Source organism: Schistocerca americana, unplaced genomic scaffold, assembly GCF_021461395.2.
Source record: "Schistocerca americana isolate TAMUIC-IGC-003095 unplaced genomic scaffold, iqSchAmer2.1 HiC_scaffold_1423, whole genome shotgun sequence".
NCBI lineage: Eukaryota > Metazoa > Arthropoda > Insecta > Orthoptera > Acrididae > Schistocerca > Schistocerca americana.
Genome location: NW_025725505.1, coordinates 12501 through 17500, shown reverse-complemented (window position 1 = coordinate 17500; position 5000 = coordinate 12501). Strand labels below are relative to the sequence as shown.

The window sequence follows — 5000 nt, the reverse complement described above, 5'->3', positions numbered from 1 at the left end:
ATCGCTGACAGCACGAAGGATGTCACGCGACTAGTTAGCAGGCTAGAGTCTCGTTCGTTATCGGAATTAACCAGACAAATCGCTCCACCAACTAAGAACGGCCATGCACCACCACCCACCGAATCAAGAAAGAGCTATCAATCTGTCAATCCTTCCGGTGTCCGGGCCTGGTGAGGTTTCCCGTGTTGAGTCAAATTAAGCCGCAGGCTCCACTCCTGGTGGTGCCCTTCCGTCAATTCCTTTAAGTTTCAGCTTTGCAACCATACTTCCCCCGGAACCCAAAAGCTTTGGTTTCCCGGAGGCTGCCCGCCGAGTCATCGGAGGAACTGCGGCGGATCGCTGGCTGGCATCGTTTATGGTTAGAACTAGGGCGGTATCTGATCGCCTTCGAACCTCTAACTTTCGTTCTTGATTAATGAAAACATACTTGGCAAATGCTTTCGCTTCTGTTCGTCTTGCGACGATCCAAGAATTTCACCTCTAACGTCGCAATACGAATGCCCCCGCCTGTCCCTATTAATCATTACCTCGGGTTCCGAAAACCAACAAAATAGAACCGAGGTCCTATTCCATTATTCCATGCACACAGTATTCAGGCGGGCTTGCCTGCTTTAAGCACTCTAATTTGTTCAAAGTAAACGTGCCGGCCCACCGAGACACTCACTCAAGAGCACCCTGGTAGGATTGCAACGGGGTCCGCCTCGGGACGCACGAGCACGCACGAGGCGCGTCGCACGCCTTCAGCTCGCCCCACCGGCAGGACGTCCCACGATACATGCCAGTTAAACACCGACGGGCGGTGAACCAACAGCGTGGGACACAAATCCAACTACGAGCTTTTTAACCGCAACAACTTTAATATACGCTATTGGAGCTGGAATTACCGCGGCTGCTGGCACCAGACTTGCCCTCCAATAGATACTCGTTAAAGGATTTAAAGTGTACTCATTCCGATTACGGGGCCTCGGATGAGTCCCGTATCGTTATTTTTCGTCACTACCTCCCCGTGCCGGGAGTGGGTAATTTGCGCGCCTGCTGCCTTCCTTGGATGTGGTAGCCGTTTCTCAGGCTCCCTCTCCGGAATCGAACCCTGATTCCCCGTTACCCGTTACAACCATGGTAGGCGCAGAACCTACCATCGACAGTTGATAAGGCAGACATTTGAAAGATGCGTCGCCGGTACGAGGACCGTGCGATCAGCCCAAAGTTATTCAGAGTCACCAAGGCAAACGGACCGGACGAGCCGACCGATTGGTTTTGATCTAATAAAAGCGTCCCTTCCATCTCTGGTCGGGACTCTGTTTGCATGTATTAGCTCTAGAATTACCACAGTTATCCAAGTAACGTGGGTACGATCTAAGGAACCATAACTGATTTAATGAGCCATTCGCGGTTTCACCTTAATGCGGCTTGTACTGAGACATGCATGGCTTAATCTTTGAGACAAGCATATGACTACTGGCAGGATCAACCAGGGAGCTGCGTCAACTAGAGCTGAGCAGCCGGCCGCCCGGGAGTGTGTCCCGGGGGCCCGCGCGAACACGCAAGCGTCCGCTCAATTATTCTGCAAACAGGAGGAGGCTGAGCTCCCCTGCACCATACACCTCGAAACCCTCTCAGGTCCCGGCGGCGCGCAGCGCCGTCCTAAGTACTTGGTCGGGTTCGAGAGAGGCGCAATCGCCCGGAGTTTGGCGAGTAGACGCTTTAGGTGCGACCACCCGTGCTCCCAACTGAGCTTGCCGCTGCCGACAGAGGCCCGGGAGCGTGCTGTCGTGGCATTGCCGGCGGGAGACAACACGCGCCACCTACGGTGACCGGCAGCTCCAACGCCAGCGCCACAGAAGGACAAAAGCCCCACTTGGGTGCCGAAGCGAACTCTCCCAGCACAGCGCACGCGCCAACACGTCCGCACAGCTGCGATACAAACCACCTGCGAGAACCGCAGAGGCGACCGAGCAGCAGACGGCGTCGCGGCGCCGAGCGCCGGGCGGCGGCGCATCCTCAGCGCACACAGTCCTCAATCGGACCAGCACACTGCAGATGTCCACCGCGCTTCGCACCGGGCCCGCGAGGACCTACTTTGGCCGCACGGCGCCGCGTGCAGGGTGCGCCGGCGCGCAGTTGCGCCGCCTGCCGCCTCCGTCGGCCGGCGCGCCTGCCACTGGCCGCCCCCACCAGCCGGCTGTAGCGCGTGCGCCCACGCACCGCACGGCCAACACGCCGGGAGGCCCCCCCTCACCGGCCGGGGACGGTCCCACCCAGCCACCGCCGCGTATCGCTTCACACCCACATGCCATTCACGTTCGTGGGCATGGTGGGTATCGCTGCAACAACCGGTTGGTAGCTCAACCGATCGTCGCCATCACTGATTCACCCCTAGCGAGAACAACCGCACCACAACGGTTTACCAGTTGTTCATTTGCGTAACGTCACCAGCAAACGTAGGCGTCCATCGCCATTTGCAAATTCAACGATTGTTGCATGCCTGTGTCAGGTGTCACGACACACTGTCTGCCCACATACACGCAACAACATGTCCACGCTTAGCGAACACGTGGAAGGTGGCCCCCGTACGTATGCGATGTCCATTGCGCGAACGACTGTCAACCGGCCTCTGTCGCATGTCGCAGATGTGGAACGCAGTGCACCGTGCTATCACGGTGTGTGAGAAGAGACGACTACGTCTGACAACACGCGCCACTACATCAACAGACGGCTCATGCTGATCGCCATCCAGGGCATACCACACTGCAATCCAGCTCTTATAGGGAGACGACACGTAGCTGAGTGCACAACATTTGGACCGCATGGTTCGCCGTTGTTGGCGCAGTCGTTGTACGGTCACATGTACCACGATGTATCATTCAGTACATGAGGACCAATGTGCAGTACAGTGTGTGATTTGGACGTACAACATCAGCGGACAGTTGACACAGGCCGTACCACAGCGTAGGCTAAGTGCTTCGCCATGCGAATGCCAATGAACAACTGCAAATGCCAATGAACAACTGCAAAGGGCATTGAGCATGTACGTCCTGCTGCCATCCACATTACAGTGTATAGCTGCAAGGTGTTTAACATGAAGCGATACACTGGGGACCGGGCAGTGCGAGTAGCAAACTATATTGCGGGGGTTGCAGTTAGGCAACACTACACTAATTTAACGCGTCGTATGACAATTACAGAGCAGGTTAAGGCCCAACGTGTGTTGGGTTAAGGCCCAACGTGTGTTGGGTTAAGGCCCAACGTGTGTTGGGTTAAGGCCCAACGTGTGTTGGGTTACGGCCCAACGTGTGTTGGGTTAAGGCCCAACGTGTGTTGGGTTAAGGCCCAACGTGTGTTGGGTTACGTTAAGGGGCAATGTGGGTTACGTTAAGGGGCAATGTGGGTTACGTTAAGGGGCAATGTGGGTTACGTTACGGCGCAATATAGGTTACGTTACGGCGCAATATAGGTTACGTTAAGGGGCAATGTGGGTTACGTTACGGCGCAATATAGGTTACGTTACGGCGCAATATAGGTTACGTTAAGGCGCAATATCGGTTACGTTAAGGCGCAATACAGGTTACGTTAAGGCGCAATACAGGTTACGTTAAGGCGCAATACAGGTTACGTTAAGGCGCAATACAGGTTACGTTAAGGCGCAATACAGGTTACGTTAAGGCGCAATACAGGTTACGTTAAGGCGCAATACAGGTTACGTTAAGGCGCAATGCAGGTTACGTTAAGGCGCAATGCAGGTTACGTTAAGGCGCAATACAGGTTACGTTAAGGCGCAATGCAGGTTACGTTAAGGCGCAATGCAGGTTACGTTAAGGCGCAATACAGGTTACGTTAAGGCGCAATACAGGTTACGTTAAGGCGCAATACAGGTTACGTTAAGGCGCAATACAGGTTACGTTAAGGCGCAATACAGGTTACGTTAAGGCGCAATACAGGTTACGTTAAGGCGCAATACAGGTTACGTTAAGGCGCAATACAGGTTACGTTAAGGCGCAATACAGGTTACGTTAAGGCGCAATACAGGTTACGTTAAGGCGCAATACAGGTTACGTTAAGGCGCAATACAGGTTACGTTAAGGCGCAATACAGGTTACGTTAAGGCGCAATACAGGTTACGTTAAGGCGCAATACAGGTTACGTTAAGGCGCAATACAGGTTACGTTAAGGCGCAATACAGGTTACGTTAAGGCGCAATACAGGTTACGTTAAGGCGCAATACAGGTTACGTTAAGGCGCAATACAGGTTACGTTAAGGCGCAATACAGGTTACGTTAAGGCGCAATACAGGTTACGTTAAGGCGCAATACAGGTTACGTTAAGGCGCAATACAGGTTACGTTAAGGCGCAATACAGGTTACGTTAAGGCGCAATACAGGTTACGTTAAGGCGCAATACAGGTTACGTTAAGGCGCAATACAGGTTAGGTTAAGGCGCAATACAGGTTAGGTTAAGGTACGACATAGGTTAGGTTAAGGTACGACATAGGTTAGGTTAAGGTACGACATAGGTTAGGTTAAGGTACGACATAGGTTAGGTTAAGGTACGACATAGGTTAGGTTAAGGTACGACATAGGTTAGGTTAAGGTACGACATAGGTTAGGTTAAGGTACGACATAGGTTAGGTTAAGGTACGACATAGGTTAGGTTAAGGTACGACATAGGTTAGGTTAAGGTACGACATAGGTTAGGTTAAGGTACGACATAGGTTAGGTTAAGGTACGACATAGGTTAGGTTAAGGTACGACATAGGTTAGGTTAAGGTACGACATAGGTTAGGTTAAGGTACGACATAGGTTAGGTTAAGGTACGACATAGGTTAGGTTAAGGTACGACATAGGTTAGGTTAAGGTACGACATAGGTTAGGTTAAGGTACGACATAGGTTAGGTTAAGGTACGACATAGGTTAGGTTAAGGTACGACATAGGTTAGGTTAAGGTACGACATAGGTTAGGTTAAGGTACGACATAGGTTAGGTTAAGGTACGACATAGGTTAGG

The 5000-nt window shown here is 52.3% G+C and overlaps 1 non-coding gene across 1 annotated transcript in view; it reads right to left on the bottom strand.

The window, feature by feature from the left end:
• The window catches only part of LOC124567945, a 1910-nt gene extending 432 nt beyond the window's left edge, over positions 1-1478 (bottom strand). Inside the window, exon 1 of the ribosomal RNA XR_006971075.1 lies at positions 1-1478. This exon is cut by the window's left edge and continues 432 nt beyond it. This is a non-coding gene — a ribosomal RNA (small subunit ribosomal RNA).
• Positions 1479-5000: the final 3522 nt, after the last annotated feature.